Below are 20,628 nucleotides of genomic sequence, written 5' to 3' on the forward strand. Positions count from 1 at the left end.
TACCCCCTTTTAAGGTAGGGTGGTTCATTGCCCACCAGGGATTGGGACAATCATGCATTCCTTTATGATGAAGGAGGTTCATAGAACCTGTAGGAACCAAGGTGATGGCCGTGATGATGGGGTAGAGCTCATGTATTGGCTTTTGCCCACATGCTAAATTTGTTTGTCTCAGCCATCTTTTGCATTTTGTGGTACATTTTCGTGTTGAATGTGGTCAAATATGCTTTTATCCTTCTTTTTAGCTGCATCAACCTCCGAGGCAACATTCCGAGCTTGACCCAATGTGTGGGCAAGGGAGGGGGCAAGCTAACTCTATGTGGACCCAAGTGGGAGAAATGATGAATCAGGTAATAATGAGTGGAAAGAGGGTAATATAAGCGGATAAGGGAGTGGGACCACGCAACCAAAATTGGGGTTTCCCATGAAATACCATCCCTAAAAACAAATGGTCAGTGAAAGGGATCCCACACGGCTAGAATGCAAGGTTAATATCCAAAAGGGGTGTAGGGGACAAGGGCACAGACCTAACCCATTCTTTCCACTGAATCCCCCCATTAATCCATGCCCAAAAGTGTCCATGATAAGCAAACTACAATACTCAATTAGCAAATGACAAGGCATACCTTAGGTTCGAGAGGCCCACCTTCAAACATGCGATCATGGCAAATGGGCGAGGAACCACATGGCTAGCTCAAGTGGCGGAGAAATGGCACAGTGAGCTAGTTGGTAGCTACAAGGGGTTGTTGGCTGTCGGCTAAGGACCATCTTGGAAAAAAAAATCTCCTAGGGGTATCACCCACAAAATGGTGGGTAACAAGTCCCATAGTGCTAGATGTCTTTTCTTCACTGTAGTAGAGTCTTCCAAGAATAAGCTGCTACAATTCTTCAAATAGACTTTCTCCTCATACTGATATAGATTGCTTCTTCTCAATATTTGGTGTAGAATGTAAAAGCTGCTACAAGACTACTTTGATTACTAGAATAGGCAACCACTAAAAATTTCCTTTCATCCCTTGGGTCAGCTATCATGAAATTGTGGTGACTCAACCTTCCTTTATATGCATAGATTTGTGTCCTTCTCAGTTGCTACACCAATGTAGAGGAATAGTATGGAACAATGATTTTTACTCCAAGAATGGTGACTAAAACTCGATGATAGATCAATCTTGTAGATTCGATCTTGAGTCCTTTATGTGCACAGGTCTAGGTTTTTTTTTTAGGTGATGGAGGTTATGATTCAGGCCTTCCACAATACACTTATGTCTAGAATTTTGTGGGAGACTTAGCTCCTTTCTAGGGTGACTGTAGCTTCACATCCAGCCTTTCAACTAGGCTTACAACACCTTCAATAAATTTTGTCTTGGTCTTTTTCAAGTAGAGATACTTCATTGGCTTTCAAGGCTTCTACTAGCCCACAATAGATGCTTTGAGAGGAGTTTTGACTACCCTCATTTACGATTGTACTTTTGGTGATTCGGATAACTGAGATAGCACATAATTTGAACCTTTGATGATGATTTCAAACCTTGTAGACTAGCCTTTAGAACCTTGCTTTCTTTGCGAAGATATTTAGCCTACTTTAGGCTAGTAGATTAGCCTCTCGGACCTCTAGAATAAAGCTTCTAGGCTCTCAAAAACTCCTCTCTTCTTGCACAGGCCTGCGACCTAGTCACTGTAATGAGAGCTAATAAATGTGCCCAAAATTTGGTTCTTCTTTCTTCTAGGAACTCGGTCCTAGATAATTAAACTTCTTTTCTTGTCTAGAAGCCAACGTGACCTTCTTACTGCCCTTATGCAATCAAACCAAGCTTTGATACCATGTTGAGAAATCTAGGGTAGATTAGTTAGGGCTTATTTAATTGATTTCTCTTAACTTTGATAGTTGCTTGTGACATAGTTTTAGATTCTTCTTGTTATTGTTTCTTCATCATCAAACAACTACCAAAACATGAAGATCGCCAAAGACAAATGGACAGCAGATGTAGGCACTCAGCCAGGACAAAACCCCTATGAAGGGGAAAACCCGATCAAACTCTTCCTCTAATAGAATTAAATCAAGTTGAGACAAACCAAGACCCTTTGACCTAGACCAAGACCTTCCATCAATCAAGTCAGGCTTCCAAATAGATAAGTCATCTTCTAGTTCATTTCCTCACAAATCAACATCAAACAGTTGTACTAGGGTCTCGGCCCTCTCTGTCATCTTGTATCTTCGACCCCTGCAAAACTTCAATCCTACACTTTGTTGACCACTCTGTGTCAACGACCCCATAGCAGTACACCCCTTTTTCACAAAAGGGATCTATCATGTTTAAGTGTTCGCATCATTCAGATTTCATCATCAGTCGGCAATTTGTTAAAGATGTAAACCCATTCTGCATGGTTATAATGTAAATGATCTTAGTAAGACCATCATGTATGTAACAACCTAGGTAAGCATAGTATTTTGGTGACGATTTCTATCCTAGGAGGTTTTTTGTCTCACTGATTCATCTGTGTCTCTAAACACAAATGATCGGCAGAGTTTTTCCCTCCAACCTCACCCCAAAACTAGGATGGATTTTGTCGTCAAGATATTGAGTCTTAGTGTTTTTTATCGAGTCATTGTAAAAGTAATTTGGGAATAATCCTAACTAATTGGCTAGATCATTTTATTACAAATTACTTAGTCTACTAGGTCATATTTTGAGTCACAGAATTGGGTAGATTTTTGAGGATCAATAATGAACGGGTGTTCCCCCTTCATGTATTAAATTGTAAAATCTTGATATAAAAAATATTTAGTGCATGGTCCCTCATAATTAGACACCATGGCTAAATATTAGAAGGTTGGAAAAATTATTAATCCCCTCATAAGTCAATTAATTAAATTTTCTGGCAAAATTAAATTAAAAATCTTAAGTCGGAAATTTAATTAATTATGTGTTCTAGGTAAAACTAAACTCTCCTAAGGTAAAATTCATGGATTCTAGAAAAACTAATTTTTGGAGGTCCCGGGCCAAGGGAATATTAAAAAAATTAAGAAATTTGGGACCCTTGGGCCTTGGTGGTTAAGTCGGTCAATTTTTTGAGGAAATTAACTCAAAACAATTAATTTTGAGTTAATTAAAAATCAATTAAATGAAAATTCGATTTTTCCTCAAAAAATAAATAATTTCGACAGTGATGATTAAAGGTTAAATAAACCTTTATGAGCGGTCCAGATTAATTTGACAGGGATCAAGCCAACTAGTCGTTGGAGAATTTTTCTATAAATTAGAGGTCGGTGTCAGTCTATTTTTCACCTGATCTTTGAATCGTGTACTAAGCTCTCAAACTCTCTTGTTTATTTTCTAGAATAAATGCAAAAGTCTTTGGGGTTTCAAATTGTGGTGGTGTTTCTCTTCATGAATATATGGTAACATTGTTTTAATTTCTGCTTAATATTATGTGAAAACTATCAATCAATAGCTCTCTTAGAACAATCTGAATACAGGTACCTTATTCAGTTTGTTGGATCTAGAGTAACATTTTTAATTTTGATTGAATGATCCGGATTTAAACAGGAACGCAATAGATTATAGAGATAACCATAAATACAGAGATGAGATAACCATAAATACTGAGATGCAGCGGAAATAATACTTCATTTCATTACTATAAAATACTGAAATGTGCTTACAAACAGAAATGGAAAGAAACCAGCTAGGGCGATGGTAGCTTATCTCTAAGAAGAGATGTGGCGGCTACTTGCCTCTGAACTGTTCCAAACTGAGTTACAATGAGGCTCGAAGGCCTATTTATTGTTGAGAAACAATGGAAAACCCTTCACATTCCAAAACCTAACCCTAGAAGATGAAACGCCAAATTGTGGGCCCCGTTTGGGTAAATTGGTACATCAATTTCCCGGGGTCGTAACTTTGGCATACGATCTTCGTTTGACGCGCATGATAGCTCGTTAGAAAGATCTATCTGAGTACTACCACTTTGGGAGGCAACATCGGTCCATGGACCCATGTTGCCCCAGATTCCCAAAAAAACGTCGTTTAGGGCCTCAAAACGGCTCCGGAAGTTCAGGACCCGAAAAACTACTAAAAATAGTAAACTGTGCTACAATTTAGGAAACTAAAAGAGCTGAAAGAGACAGTTGTGGGGGTCCAAATGGGATAGGTGGGTGGCCACCAACATCCACCTGGATCATTCCTCCCCCCTTAGGAAGCAATGGTCCCCATTGCGTTGAGCTCCTCCTTGAGATGAGGAAGCTTCTGCTGAGCTGGGTCTCTGGTGAGCTGTTCTGCACTCTCTGATGTGACCAAAAATGGTGGGAAGCATGGTCGACGATGGTCCACATTGAACACTCGGTGCAAGCCAAGGAATGGAGGAATGCTGTGCTTCGAAGCATTGTTGCCCGTAGCCTTGGTACTGGTGTAAGGACCATGTCGGAGTTGCCTGAGTTTCTGATGGGTTCTGGTAAGGTGTTCTCTCTGCAGATGTAACCAAACTTTGTCGCCCACATGAAACTTGTGTGGTATCTCTGTGGGTGAGGAGAAGTTGTTCCTGTGTTCTGTCATGACCGTATCCCTTTGCTGCTGCTGCTGCATGGAGGAATCCTTCGCGGGGGCCATGGATGTAGCAAAGATCTTCCCCATACAGATGAATTTCCTGGTCTGTGATATGAGCTTGTTGCCTTTCTTGGTAGTGATCAAGGATGTGGCAGTAGGTGGGGCTACCTCTGGTATCCTGCATAATGAATTATTCAAAGAAATAATGACAGCACGAGGCCTTGACTCATACACAGCATGTCGCCTCCACAAGTATGGCTGGCCTAATAGTACATCACAAACATCCAGAGGTGTAACATCACACAATACCTCGTCTGTGAAGGGTTTGATGCTGTACGGAAGGCGGCATTGCTGGCGAACTTTCAGATCTCGTCCTTCGTGAAGCCACCCGATACTGTATGGCTGTGGGTGTGGTGTAGTCGGTAGGCCCAACCGCTTCACAACCTCTGCTGAAATGAGGTTCTTTTGGCTGCCACTGTCGACAATGAATTGTAGCGATGAACCCTTCACCCACATCTGTGAGTGGAAAAGATGCTCACCCTCTTCTGGATCTGCAGGTTCATTCTTCTGGATCTTGGCGGTGGCAACAGTGGCACTGGGATCCGCATCAATGATCTGCTTCCCTTTGTCGTTCCTCTTGTCGAGTTCTGGCTCAGGGTCGGAACATGCATCTGATTCGGAAGCCTTCAGCTCGGCCACCAGCGACTGCTTGGTCCGACACTCACTTGTGTTATGAGTGGGACTCTTGTGGAACTCACACCACTTTCCTGTGTCCTTCTTCGGCTTCGTGGTGTTGTTCTTTTCTTGTGGCTTCGACGGGTTGTCTTGGGTCACCCCGCCTTGGCTTTGTCCTTTGGGCTTCGGATTTGCAGATCCAAAGTCTCGCTTCTTCTGTTTGAACTTTTGCTCGATTTTGACAGCGTATCGGTATGCTGTGCCAAGTGAGGAGATGTTCAAGAACACCATCTCTTCCTGGATGTATCTGTGCAGGCAGCCGCGGTATTTGAGTACCAGATGCAGCTCAGAATCTTTGATACCCAACTGTGTGCGAAGGGTATGAAAAATGTTTGTGAACTCTGATACATCTTGGTCTCGTCCCTGCCGCAGTGTGGTCCATTTGATGTATTTGTCCTCATAGCTTCCGACAGGGTAGTACTGCTCCTTGATGGCATCCCGGAAGTCATTCCAAGTGGGCGCGGCTGAAAATAGTGAGCCTGTACTTTCATCCTTCTGCTCGCAGTAGGTTTCCCACCAGTCCTTGACGTGGGGGGCTGCTTTGAGAAGAGCGAAAACAATTTTTTCCCGACTTGAAAATTCATGAACAGAAAAATACCCATCTAGCAGATTTAACCATTTATCTACGGCATCTGCGTCTATTTGACCCTCGAAGATGGGGATTTCAAAATTAACTTGTACCTTGAAGGGTGTGGCATTTCCGGAGTTGCTGTTGGAAGCCGATGCGTCGCCTCTGGGTAGCCGCTGAAGGATTTGCGCAAAGCTATCCATCATCGCGTTCCTTTGCCGCTCGAGCGCTTCTTCGAGCAAGATTTTGATAGGATCTCCTGCCCCCTCATCTTTCTTCTCATCCGCCATGGGAGGCCGTCGGGATTTGCGAGGCTGGTCTTGCAAAGGTTCGGCCAGTTCAAGCCCTAACTCCTTATATCCCGACCTCGTTGGGGACATGCAAAGAAAAACAGAGAAAAAGCAGACCGCTCTCATACCGCTGATCCGGATTTAAACAGGAACGCAATAGATTATAGAGATAACCATAAATACAGAGATGAGATAACCATAAATACTGAGATGCAGTGGAAATAATACTTCATTTCATTACTGTAAAATACTGAAATGTGCTTACAAACAGAAATGGAAAGAAACCAGCTAGGGCGATGGTAGCTTATCTCTGAGAAGAGATGTGGCGGCTACATGCCTCTGAACTGTTCCAAACTGAGTTACAATGAGGCTCGAAGGCCTATTTATTGTTGAGAAACAATGGAAAACCCTTCACATTCCAAAACCTAACCCTAGAAGATGAAAAGCCAAATTGTGGGCCCCGTTTGGGTAAATTGGTACATCAATTTCCCGGGGTCGTAACTTTGGCATACGATCTCCGTTTGACGCGCATGATAGCTCGTTAGAAAGATCTATCTGAGTACTACCACTTTGGGAGGCAACATGGGTCCATGGACCCATGTTGCCCCAGATTCCCAAAAAAACGTCGTTTAGGGCCTCAAAACGGCTCCGGAAGTTCAAGACCCGAAAAAATGCTAAAAATAGTAAACTGTGCTACAATTTAGGAAACTGAAAGAGCTGAAAGAGACAGTTGTGGGGGTCCAAATGGGATAGGTGGGTGGCCACCAACATCCACCTGGATCATTGAACTAGCAAGTATCTCTATTTCTTCAGAATTTTATTGTTATTCTATTTCTCTACTTGGTTTGATGGTTGATCTAGTGTTTGCAGAAGATCTCTCAGGTTTTCATTGGGCGTTTGGGGATAGTCCTCGGTTGGACCAACTCTCAACACATATTTTTTGAAGAGCCTACCTCATATAAACTTCAGGATTTATCTAACGATTAATCTTTTTCTGTGGGGTGTTTTTTGGCTAGTACCTCTCTAAAAAATCAAAATCTTTTAAATATTTTGTGGAAAATTTGATAGAACTGGCTAGTAAGACCTTGAGATATTAAGATCTAAGAACGGAGTTGGACTCATACTCCTTAGATCTTACAAATTCGCAACTCTTGTGCATAGATCTATACATATTTTGTATAGATCTCAGTTTTTTTTTTAATTTGGGGTTTTGGGATTTTATTTATTTTTGTATATTTGGGATCTTGGTATTTTATTTTTGTTTTTCATTTTTCAGGTGTTGATCTGAAGGTTCTTTCAAGGAATTTTTTTCAAGATTTGAGACAGATGTAGGCCCTAGAGGGCAAGATCTTATCTCAGAAGATATTTTGTGTGCAGGAAAGAATTTTAAATATGGGTTTGTTCATAAAAGTTCTCTGAGATCTTTAAAATAAAGTTTTGGGCCTCACCCTCTGCGTTTTTCTTTCAACTTGCTGCCTTCTCCTCATCTTCTGCAAATGCAAATTTCGCTACCTTCTCCTCATCTTCTGCAAAATCACTCCTTCGCTGCATTTTTTGCTCCTCTCTTACTACGTTTTTTCTCCTTACCCGCAGCCCTCAATTTTCCTTTCCCTCAGCCCACATTTTCTTTTCCCTCCACGACTCCTCCTCTATCTGCGTGATTTTCTCTGTCGCTGCTCGTTCTTTCTCCTTCGACCTGCATCTTCTTCCTCTCTACGTCCCAGCTCCTCCCTCTCCCGTTCCCTGCAAACCCGCACTCAAAAACCCAACCTCCTCCATCCTTATTCGTTGCTCGTCCTCCCCTCCTTTATGCATCATTGCTGCTCCCTAACTCACGGCTTACCTTCTCTGCGTGTTGCATTCCCTTTCCTCCCTTGCTGCCTGCGTCTCCTTCCTCTGTCAGTTGCCTGAGCTCCCTCCTCTTCTTCACATTCCCTTCTCTCTTCCGCTGTCAATCTCCTTCGAAACCCTAACACCCTTTCTCTTTGTTTTCCATCTTTCGACTTTGGCTTAATTGCTTTACTCTCCCAAGCTTTACGATTTTCATTTTTTTTAGTGGGACTTCGATTTTTTAAAAGAAATCGCTTTTTTTTAATTCGCTTGTTTTCATTTCAATTTTTGACTTTTCATTTTTATTTTGTTTGGTTTTTAACATAAGAAAATTTTAAAATTTCGATTTTCATTTCATTTTTTCTAGTGTGGCTTTATATTTTTTTCAAATGAATTAAATCTAAAATAAAATCTTAAGGTTTCAAAATTTCGAATTAAATTTTTTATGTGGCCTTTGCCCATTAAAAATTAGATTAAACCCTTTTGATTTTTATATTTGGAACATTAACTTTGTCACATTAAATTTGCCAAAGGAATAATATAATTTTTTTGAATCTAAAAGTTCTTTTTTGGGTTTTTTGTGATAAGGGTTTGGGATTTTTTAAATCTTTAAAGCAAAATTTTTTAGGGGTAAAATTTATTTTCTTCTATAGTCAAGGCACATTTAAATTTTTTTAAATTATCTCTAAAGTTTGACTATAGGAAAACAAGAAAATTTTCTGGATTGGAGCACTTAAGAAAATTATTTTAAATCCGGAATTATTTGAAGTGTTTAGCATTTGAATTTCATGGTTCATCATGGTAATTAATTTTCGGAATTTAAGTGCTTAAGTATTTTGCATCATTGACATTCGGTTTCAAATATTTTTGTGCTTGACATCTATTGAGATTGCTCGTTGTTTAATTAACTCTAAGCGTAGTTTTAATTACTTGAATTATTGGATATTTATTGCATATTAAAATTTTGAGAATTTTTCAAGTAATTACTCTTTCATGGAATTGTGGTAAATTGCATATCTTTTGTTTCCTAAACTGAGTATTTTTGAGCATCTATATAATTGGCATTGATATTAAAGAATCGTGAAGAGATTTTTGTTCTCTTTGAGCTATAATTGCATTAAAAAAAATTGAAGCTTGTGATTTAATTTATATCGGGCATTATATTGTGATTTCATCACTCAGTTGAATGATTTAAGAGGTTTATCTTTCAGTTACTTTTTCGTGATTAAGGCTTTGGCATATAACTCAAAAATAAACCGTGACACAAGTGCTTTCAATCCTTGATCTAGCTTCACCTCGTTCCATCTTCTAATTGTCTCATGCATTTGCATACTAGGTTAGCGTTGCAAAATTAAAATTTACTTCCAAGCATAAGCTTGGTCGATAGAAAGATAGGTACCCATCCATCTTTGCATGAGAAGCCTGCTTTTAATAGTAATTAAAACGGTGACCTTGCATAATTAAAATTTACTTCCAAGCATAAGCTTGGTCGATAGAAAGATAGGTACCCATCCATCTTTACATGAGAAGCCTGCTTTTAATAGTACTTAAAACGGTGACCTTGCAGTCGTCAGAGTCACAGCTCTCTGTAGTGTTGGAAGCACCGAATATGTTAGATTTTCAGGAGAGGTATCATTAATCACACCTTAGTATGCTTCACCTTATCTTCTCTCTGCCACTTACTACGAAATCAGGCTCGATATAGAAAGGATTGAAGGGTTTGAACTTAGATAGGCATTTAACTAAAATTAACCAAGATTCCTGCATCTCACATTAGTTTTAGGATCTGCATTTCATATAAGATAGTTATTCATCCAAGCAGCAGTTGTTCATCAATTACTTGGTCCTAAATTTCTTAGCAAGATAGTTGACTCCATAAGGCACTGGTATCAATTGTTTAAACCTAATCGAATCCTATAAGTCTTTCTAAATCTAAAACAAGTACTCGGTCACTTGACTGTGTCTCCTGAACTAGTTGGTTCCCAATTAGTTCTCCTTCATCCCATTTCTGTAGGGTCTACCCCCTCACCTTGTTGTTGGGAGACAGCTTAAACAGAGAGATTGGGAATCAAGGTGAAAGCCCCCAATCTGAGTCGTTGTCGCAGTGCCTAGACATTCTGTGTGACAACACACTTCATACTAAACTTCGGTCCTGCAATCATGCTAGACTTCAGTCCTACAATCACTTAGCAAACTTCGGTCCTCTTCTTTTGTTCTTCTCTTATAGATATCTCTTCTTTATATGCCTCTTTGTACTTCCCTTTTCACATAGAAATTGCAAATCGAATGGATAGTTATTAGTCTCTTTTTCACAAGGTCGAATGCTCCTTTATATATAGTCTTCTTGCAGGGTGGACATGTTCCTTCAAGAGGCTCACTAGACTTTTGAGGAGGCCGACTTGATGGAGGAGAAACAAGACCTAATTTTTGACATAAAAATATTTTCTTTCTTTGTCATAATGAGCCCAAGAAGGGTCTTTTACATAATGATTTTGACTTTGACTTAGTACAAAAATCCTAGAGCACACAATGGGTGCTTTGACCTATTGACCAATGACCCAAGCATGAAACCCATGCTTTAATAAGTCCATTTTCTTTTACAATATAAAATTTCTTTTATTTTGACAAATACATTACATCATGACTCAATTATGAAGACTAATACTAGTTACATTTTTCAAAAAAAGGTGATAGTGGAAATCTCCCTCTATTAATTTTAGATAACAATGGTATGTTCTATGCTTAGCACAATTTACTTCAATGTTCTTTAATGACAATTTCCAATTATTTCCAATAGCAATCACATTAACTTAATCCAACTGACAGTTAATGCAGATAGAACATAAAAACATATGCAGAAGACAAGCCAAGACAAGAGGACACCAGATATGGCGAATGCCAGGGAAAAACCCCAATGTGGGGAAAACCCTTTGATCAAATCTTCTTATTATTATTCAATAGTTCAGCAGAGAGAGAGAGTACAAAAATCAAATTCATTTGCCCAATACACATTCAAATCAGCCCTGTCAAATTCTGCTGTCAACTGCAGTCAAATTTCAGCCCTAACCAGAAAGTCAACACTGGTCAAAACAGTAGCAAACATTCTCCAATGTAGCTCAGTCTTCCTTGGTCAAACTCAGCCTAAACGGGAGGTCAAATGCAGCCCAAAATAGCTCAGTCAAACTCGGTCAAAGGAGAGATAAAATCTGTTGTAATTTTTTGCAGTCAAACAGAAGTCAAAGCAGGTCAACATGCCCAGAAAATATCGATTTTTGTGCCCAAAAATGCGGCCTAAGGAGATCAAACTTCTGCCCTCAAAAATGTAGTCAAACTTCGTCAATAAGGCCTCGGTCAACGCTGGTCAAACCTGTTCTAAAACTCTGAAATTTTCAGCCTGGAATCTGTCCCAGAAATTCGTCCTTCATCCATACGTGTGAGAGAGAGAGAGATGATCCCCAAGATGTACGAACCAATCTGTTTAGGAGAGAGAAGAATTGTTGAGTGATTGATGTCCAAATGAGGTGAGAGGTCACTCCTATTTATACAATTCGTTGAGGGTGAAAGGACACATCTATTGGGCTTCTTGAGCCTACATTAAGCTGAGGCCAGCCTTAACAGTTTGTGCATGTGAGAGAATAAATTCAAATTTTCCCTTCTACTTGTCTGAATAAGATGATCTTTATATCAAACTTGGACCTCTCGAAAAGAGGAATCCAATGCAATAATCATCTCCATCATATGAGCTGTCCCAAGGTGGAATTTGGCCCTAGTTGCTAATTTTAACACCCTCTTTGTTGCTACAGGGTCTAACCCTCGCCTTGTGAACCCCATTACAAGGCCTGCTAGATTTTGCAGCACGAGAAGGCATCTTAAGAGTTTCTATATTGCTAATGATTTCTTTTTGTCAATTGACAAAGAATCATTGCTCTAGGGCTAAATATAACGTGTAATCATTACTACTGCAATGATGGGATCATGAACCATTGTTGTTTCAAGTTCTTTTACTTTGATATCAATTTAAATTCTTTCCCACAGTTGTTCCTTCACTTTGATATTTCTTGATGAATTTTTCATGTTCTTACACAAAAAATTACCCTACAAACAAAGAGATTCGAATACATCAAACTATGGTTTACCTCTCCATGAATTTGTTTATGTATCCACATTAAAAAGATGTATGCAGTAACTTTAATTGCACTTTCTCATTTCCTCCCCTTCCCACTCAACATTACTTCTGATTTAAGTTTGATTAGCCAATATGCCCTCATTAGTTAGATGTTTGCAACTTCCTTAATTGTACTTTTCTCATGTCCCGATCACAATCCAACATCACTCCCTCTGGGATTTCAATAGATAAAAGTAAAATAATTTAATAATCAATCAAACAGCCTTAAAATGGTGGCAGAGTTTAGTTATGTGCTTTTTTATCCTATTCTTTATTCCTTAAACCTCATTTTAATTTTCAAGAAAAAACTTTATCAATTGAAATAACATAGACATCAAAATCAAATTATGGAAAAAAAGAGCATCATGCAGCTACCTGGCCATGGCTGGGAACTATGATAGATAACTTCTCCCACTTCAATGCCAACCTCCTCCTTGGTTTCTCGCCTGACAGCTTCTTCCAAACTTTCACCTGGCTGTATCATCAAACCATTCTGGGATAAGTGAATGACCCTTGGTATCAGTCTCAGTGGGATAATATAGTAAAAACAACTTACAGTCACATACGGAGATTGTGGAATGTTTAATTAACTAAGCCAAGTAAAGTTTTGTTTCCAAGTAACTAGAAGACTATAAATCTTCTCCTCATTCATTTGAAATTGAAGTGCAGTTTTAGCATATGATCATCAAGAGACAACAAAGGTTGAGAAAAATGCTTATAGCATCTATGAATGACCAATCACACCATTTGAATTGGCTTCTTGTTGATATTTTATGTAATTAGAGATCTAGCCCACAGGCATTTTGTAAAGAATATCTTTTGGCCCCAAGAAGCATTCCCAAATAACAACAATGTTAGCATAGTAACAGATTCAACATTCAAACAGTGTACCAGGAACCAAAACAATGAATTACAAATGCATACAAGAAATCTGCAACATGGCTGTTGACTCCAGTATTTTTTTTGGACCATCCTACAACTATCTGAACTGTGTCAGTTGCCAGTCACTCTAGAGTTTCCTCTTTTCACCATTTGAAGTTGCAGGAAAGAAAATGAGGTTTGATAAGAAACATTACCACTGGAGACACTAACAAGAGTAGATATATATATAAAATTATAAATGCATCACTCTAGGACTGACAAAAAGATTCTTAGAATTTACAAGGAAGATTAATTCTTTGCCCAGGTCATGGGAATTCTAAACAACATAAGTAACAATGTGGCTAATGTTTTGAATGTTGCTAACAAGACTTGTGCTGAAGGGAGCAGCAGTCATAATCCTGGCTATTTCAATATCTTTGCACAATCTAACACATGGACAACCAATGGAAGAAATCATAGACCCTTACTTCCTCAATTTTTAGACAGTCTGACAACAGCAACCCAAGGAACAGCAGAACAGAATGGACTCTTTAATGAATATTTTCGGTAGTATGCAACACTATGGGAAAATGCATAGGAAGCCATGAATTTTCAAGAGTACAGCAACATCAAATGCAAAAATAGACCTAGGGGGCCAACATAAACATGACCACTGCACAAGGTAGGTAAACTATCTATTCCCTCTTTTGATGGATCATCCAAGTGTTCAGCAAGGGCTTAGGTACAAAAGTTGGACACCTACTTCCAACTTAATCCCATGCTGGAAGCAGGTGCTATCAAATTTGCCATATTACAGTTGGAAGGGGCTGTGAAAATTCCGTAAACTGGAATCCCTACTGCAGCAACTGATTAAACTTCTCATATTTGTTAATTACTGAAACAAATTATTTACTGCTTCCTACAGCAAATATCGAAGCTAATACACTGCAGCCTACACCAATTAAATAATATGCCCAAAACAAGAACAAAACAATAGAGAAAGATACAACACAAAGGACACAGTATTTTTTGGACAAATGTCCCCGGAAAAACCCAATGCGGGAAAACTGGTGCAGCAGCTTTGAGGGATTTTATTATTATGAAGTAGTTTTCTGAATACAACTCTGGATGACCTCCCGGCAATCCAGTTATAGAGAAATAAACTAACAAAAGAAATTTGTGAGATTACCTCACTCTACCCGGCAAGTTTCGGCTGATCCAGCAAATGAACTGCGAGTTCTCCAGCTACTTCTGCGCTACCCCTGCTTGGGCCCTGCGTCAACGTCTAAGGCCATGTGTTAGCTCAACTGGGGATCGATTTGCCTTCTAGAGCAATTTCCAACCCTCCCGACTCAGAAATGTCAGCTCCTTCAGCAAATTCAGACTTCTGCCTAGAGACTGCGCTGCTTCTGCGTGAGCCCTTCTAGCTCAACATCAAGCCCTCTTGGGTCTTGCGCTACCTCCTTCTAGTGCCTCTCTGTTGTGTATCTTGGGCTCTGGAAAAGATACTCCAACCCAACTATCCTTGCCCCTCATTGCACAAGCTCACTATCGAAATTCTCTCGGTAGCTGCTCTACTTCAGAAAATCGAACATCTGAACTCACTCTATGTGTCTTTCCAAGTGACCCTCAAGCTTTCTTAAATAGTCTCCTCGTTGACATTCAACAGCCCAGATTAGAAGCTAATCAATGGTTAAGATCATTTATGCTTGATCCTCATCTTCTTCTAGAAGTTACATCCACAATTTATATTAATACCCTTTAATTATTTTATTTTCCTAAGTTTAGACTTAGGGTCCCACTAAAAAAAATTAACTATTTTAATAAAATTGTTTCTGGGTGGAATTTCCCAAAACGCTTTCTGGGTTCTTTGTAATACACGTGCCCAAGCCTCCCTACAAAATTTGAGACTTAGAGAACATCTAATGCTACCAAAAATCAATAGGGGCGGCACATGAATGGCAGTACCATAGACTGGTCACCTTGGGGCACTCCAGAGTAACCTCTTATATGGACTTCACTCAAAGATTGCTATATCATTTCCACTGGAAGGATCCTAATATACACTTTAGAGAGCTAGCATAGCTCAAGTAGACTGGGTCACTGTTATCCTATTTCAGAATTCCAACAGTTAACAGTCATGGTTACAAATATTTCTGAGCAGAGGTTGATTATGCTCTTTATATAAGGTTTAACTGAATCGTTGCATGATTGGGTCAAGACCTTCAAGCCTACTACCTTACATGACACCATCACCAAGACTTGAGATATGATTGTTGTTGCACCAAAAGGTGAAATTCTCATCTAAACCACTAGTCCCTCTGAAGGAAAAAATTAAGAAGTTGTTTCAGTGTTCAGAAAGGTCAGACCAGAAAGGACAAACTGAAAGATGAAATTTGAAGCAAGTTAAGGAGGAAGAAGCTCTGCTTCACTTGCAAGGAACCATGGGAGCCTAGTCACTGATGCTTGGGCAAAGGGAAAAGCCACTATATTGAGGTAGTGTCCGACAGTGAGGACGAAGAAGACCAAGCAATGAACCTAGCAGCCCATTGAGGAGTCTAAAGAAGAGGAGAAGCCCCATCCAAAAATCAAGAGTGGTACTATCGCCTCTCTTTTAGGAACCCCCAAGTATTACACTTTCAGGATCAGGGGGGTCATAAAGGGACAATGAATCACAACTTTGGTTGATGAAGGAGCTACGCACAATTTCATCGATGCAACTTTGGTAGCAAGAAGAGGCCTTCCCACAAAAGAATTCGAGGGCTTCGACATGATAGTAGTTGATGGGTACAGCCTGGCTCGCATGCGGATGATCCCACGTCTGAGCATAACACTAGGTAACTATACATTCACTAATGATTTTTATGTAAATGAACTCGTAGATACCAATGTTGTGTTGGGAGTTCAGTGGTTACACTCATTGGAGATAATCACAATGGACTACCAAGCGATGGAGATGGAATTCAAAGCATCGAATAGTAGTAAGGTAGTATTGAAAGGTACGTGTAATGGCAGCCCCCGAACCATTTCAGCTAAAAGAATGAAGGCCATATTTAGGCATGAGGATATAGCTTACGCGGCAGAATGTATGATTACAAACCAAAAGATGTCTGATCAAGGTTGCATGAAACGGGGAAACGAGTACGAGTTTCTGAAACGGGAACCGATACGAAACGCGACCTCCCCAAATTTTGGAAACAGGGAAACGCGAATATATATATATATATATTAGGACATTTAAGAAATATGTGCAATCATAAAGCATATATGATACATTATGATAAAATTGTCAATTGTCAATGCATAAACTATAAGTCTCTAAATTTACATCACATTTACTCATGAATGATCACATAATGAAAATAGAAATATCCAAAATCAGACACGAAAAATTTCTAATTTCTTGTCTTGTGCTTGATTGGGAGTCTCGTCCTACATAGTCGAACGACCTTAGTGCTCTTGATTAAATACAAGTTTCATACCCTAGTACCCTACATGCTCTTGATTATTGGGAGTCTCCCCTGCATAAAGGGCTTGGTTCTCTTGATTAAATACAAGTTCCATACCCTAGTACATGATAAAATCCAATGGAAACATTGCAATCCCCCCAATCCTGAAATCCTGAAAAACAGATAAGTCTGCTGGATTTTGAGTGAGATCTAAAATTCTACTTTCTCCATATGAAATCCAATAAGGGCGAAACCACTCTCAAACATCTTGAGTCATTTCATGGTAATGTTAAAAATTTAAGTAAAAGGATGAAAATGAAAAATAAAGGAGAATATCACTTTTACTTTAAGAATTTAACATTACCATGAACTGCATATGGCTCAAACTTCTTGATGAACTACATATCAACACTAGAGCAAAAGTTCACGTTTATAGCTTTAGACAGGCATCTACAAGCAACTAGAAGTCATTAGGAAAACCTAATAATAAATTAGAAAACAAATAAAAAAAATTAAAAAAAAACCACAAGTTACAAGTGGAAATGTGCGTCGTACGGCCGTGAAACGCGTTTCTAGTCGTACTGGCCACATTTCCGCATCGAGAAACGTGCCAGTACGGCCGGAAACGCGTTTCACGGCCATACCACACGCGTTTCAGGGTTTCGTTTCCGTTTCCGTATGGAAACGACCTCCTACCCTGCGTTTCCTGCAACTTAGTGTCTGATAGTAAATAACAATACTAGGCAGGCATTCAACTATTGTTGAATAAGCATGACTAAATGTTTGGCGAGATTCCCTTGGGGAGGCCTCCTAACAAAGGTTTTGATTCTTAAGCACACCATAGAACTTGAAGGGGCCAAGCCAGTAATAACCACACCGTACAGGCACCCAGAGAAGTTTAAGGATGAAATCGGAAAATCCATCAAAGAACTCCTAGGCATGAGCCACATTAGACCAAGTACAAGCCCATTTGCCTCATCAATGGTTTTGATGAAGAAGAAGGATGGCACATGGAGGACATGCATCGCCTATAGAGTGTTGAACAAAAAGACCATCAAGAACAGGTACCCTATTCCCAAGATTGAAGAACTATTGGACGAATTGCATGGAGCAATACATTTCTCAAAGATTGATCTGCAGTCACGATATCATTAGATTCGGGTCCGAGTACAAGATGTGCCTAAGACAGCTTTCAGATGCCACTACAGGCATGCCATTTGGACTGACTAATGTGCCAGCCACCTTCTAGTCTTGTATGAACCACATCTTCAACAAGCAGCTGAGGAAATTCCTCCTGGTATTCTTCGACGACCTCCTCATATACAGCAAAATGTGGAAGGAACACTTGGAACATCTAGATGAGATTTTGAGCATTATGGAGAAGCAGTCTCTATATGCCAAGGCATCAAAGTGTGAATTCAGAATGACAGAGATTTTGTATTTGGGGCATATTATCAATGCGCAAGGAGAGAAAGTGCATCAAGAGAAGATTTGGGCAATATTGGATTGGCCTACACAAAGGAACCTAAGAGAGGTACAAAGGATTCCCTTAGTTAGGCACACCATTGACAGATTTGACAAAGAAAGGAGCTTTCAAATGGATAGAAGAGTCAGACAAAGCATTTAACAAGCTCAAGGAAGTGATGAGCTCATGCCCAGAATCAACACTTCCAAACTTCAGCCAACCTTTTGTATTAGAGTGTGATGCATCAGGAGAAGGTGTTAGTGTCGGACATGATGCCCTCCATCAGTGATCAAAAAACTCTTTGCATATGCATAAGTAGGTGTCTCATCAATGTCAGTTTTGCATTTCGTTAGGCATGCCATAAAACTGATGGAGGAGCTGGTCCTTGTTCCCTTCTTGGCTTTGCTGGATCAGGTCATATCAGTTAATGAGCTTGTGTCACATTTGTTTTGCTTTGTCTTGAAGTCCAAAGTCTTAGGTCTAGGGTTTCGGTCAAAAGTCTTTGCAATGTCATGAGTCAAAAGTCCATGAGTCCCCAGCAAGCCAGAAGGAGGTATGTAAATATGTTTCATTGATATTTTCATCAGGTACAGCTCATTTATACCTTGGATTTAAAAAACCTGTTTTTAAAGCCAAGGTCATGTCAATTTTGCAAAAAATAAGGAAATTTCAAAAATTCTTCAAAATGTCGGCAATAGCCCTGGTCTTCTCGCCAGAGTCCATCAGATGGTCTACCTGCAAAAAGAACGGAGTTAAAGCACTCAAAGAGCCAAATTCAGGACAAAGAAAACTCAAATCAGTGTTAAAAGTGAATGCCAAAACAAAACATTAGAAAGTGGGTTTGGTAAGTAAATTTTTTCAAATTGGGCCTATAAAGAGTCAAATTCCCTCTAAAACACCCTCATTGTGCATCTAAGAGCTTGCAAGGCAAAGAGATAGGGCGAAGAGGCGAACGAAGGCGAAGTGCAGAGAAATTGGTCGTTTTTCAGGTGCGCGACCTGTCAGGGACTGTGCGCGACCTGTTGGGCGGTGCGCGACCTGTCAGGCGCCTCTCCGCAGTGTAAAAACATAACGGGCACGACCTGTCAGCCCGTGCGCGACCTGTCAAAGCCTGTGCGCGACCCGTCAACCTGTCACTCACAAAACCGCTTCAAAATTTGCTCAATCGCCCTCGTGCTTGCCAAATCAATCGAGCATACAACTCAGCATTTTTGCAGGCAAGGGCAGCAGTCTACTTTATCTATTTTCTCCACTTTGCTCAAAAGCACCATGTCAACCACTGAAACCTATGAGCAAGGTGATGACCGGTCTTCTTCCACAGAGGTTGAGGTACAGCGGAGGCCTCGTAGGGGTGGCAAAGGTGGTCATCATAAAAGAGAGGAGCCCACCTCTTTGGCAGAGTTGCAGGCCTGTCCTATGGCAGTGAATTGTTTCCGTTATATGTCATGTTTTCAGTTCTGTGAGAGGCTTGCCCAGATCCAGCACCACAGGGAGTTGGCCCGCTTATTTGTTTTGCACCTTCATGATGGGCAGGTCACTCTGGCAGGAGTGAACTTTGTGTTGTCTCCGGAAGTGATTTCAGAGGCTACCGGGATACCAAATGTGGGTGAGGTGTGGCCCAAGCGCAAAATGCTGGATTATGTTTATTTTGAGCCATATGTCAGGCCAGCATTCATGAGCCACTTGTCGGGGGTCTTTCCTTTCAGATTCCTCCGGGGGGAGTATGCTCCGATCATGCGGCTTATCATGCATTACTTCACATGTGAGGGGGGATTTTCACAGGTCTTCTCTTATCACATTCGCCTGTTGATGCACTTTACCCGAGTGAGGATGATGAACATCCCGGTTTTCTTCTTCCAGGACATTCAGAGGATGGTGTCCGTGTTTCAGAGGCGGTCCCCAGCTCAGCAGTATAGGAGTTTGTGCCATCATGGTCTCATCCAGCTCATTGTTTCCCATCAGTTGAGTCAGCAGGGCATTCCATGGGCAGACTTCATTTCTCATGAGTTCTTTACAGTGCCACCACAGCCAGAGCCAGAGCCAGAGGCCATTTATGAGGAGGGAGGTCCGTCACACCAGCCTGAAATCACTGTTCCGAGACATGTTGCTTCCTCACCTCAGCTCACTTATCAGAAAGGCCCGAGGGCCTTGTTTGCAGCAGCTCGGCGAGTACTATCTCCACAGCAGGTGGAAGGGGTCTCGCCATCATCATCTACAGGTCAGCGAGTGTTATCTCCACACCAGGTGGAAGGGACCTCGCGTTCTCCATCAGCAGTACGGGAGGGCAAACAGCCCATGACAGAGGAGGAGAGAGCCGGTGACACACAGGTTGACATCATTGATCTTGATGCTCGCTCCCCCACTTCAGATTTGCATGAGATCATCCGACAGAGAGAGGCGAAAAACCGCTTGTTACAGCAGAAGCTCGACATGGCCCAATGGACAATAAACTATCTTGAGCAGCGCAACAAGCAACTTGAGGATGAGAAAGAGTTGGATGAGCTGTGGAGGATTCGAAGTGACCGAGTCATCAACCGTAGGAGGCCCGGTGACTTGCTGCCCAAGGAGAGGGAATCCATGCTTATCCGTGTGAATGCACACTTGGAGAGGCTGTTGGAGAAGGCCAACCAGGGCAAGAGACTGCTACGGAACATGAAGAATCATTACTGGGCGAGGATGCATGTTTGCAAAGCAAAGATGAAGATATTCCAGAGGAGGTTGTCC

General features: G+C 40.6%; 1 pseudogene across 1 annotated transcript in view; it reads right to left on the reverse strand.

Moving 5' to 3' along the window:
* LOC149144444 (nudix hydrolase 19, chloroplastic-like) overlaps nucleotides 1–20,628 on the reverse strand; it is a 216,527-nt pseudogene that overhangs the window by 143,498 nt on the left and 52,401 nt on the right. Inside the window, exon 4 of the transcript XR_016264228.1 lies at nucleotides 12,505–12,604. The product of XR_016264228.1 is annotated as a nudix hydrolase 19, chloroplastic-like (transcript). The remainder of the gene's footprint in view (nucleotides 1–12,504; nucleotides 12,605–20,628) is intronic.

The sequence above is a fragment of the Pinus tabuliformis genome, chromosome X (assembly GCF_031772625.1).
Source record: "Pinus tabuliformis cultivar Carrire ecotype Pingquan chromosome X, CPIR1, whole genome shotgun sequence".
NCBI classification, from domain to species: Eukaryota; Viridiplantae; Streptophyta; class Pinopsida; order Pinales; family Pinaceae; genus Pinus; species Pinus tabuliformis.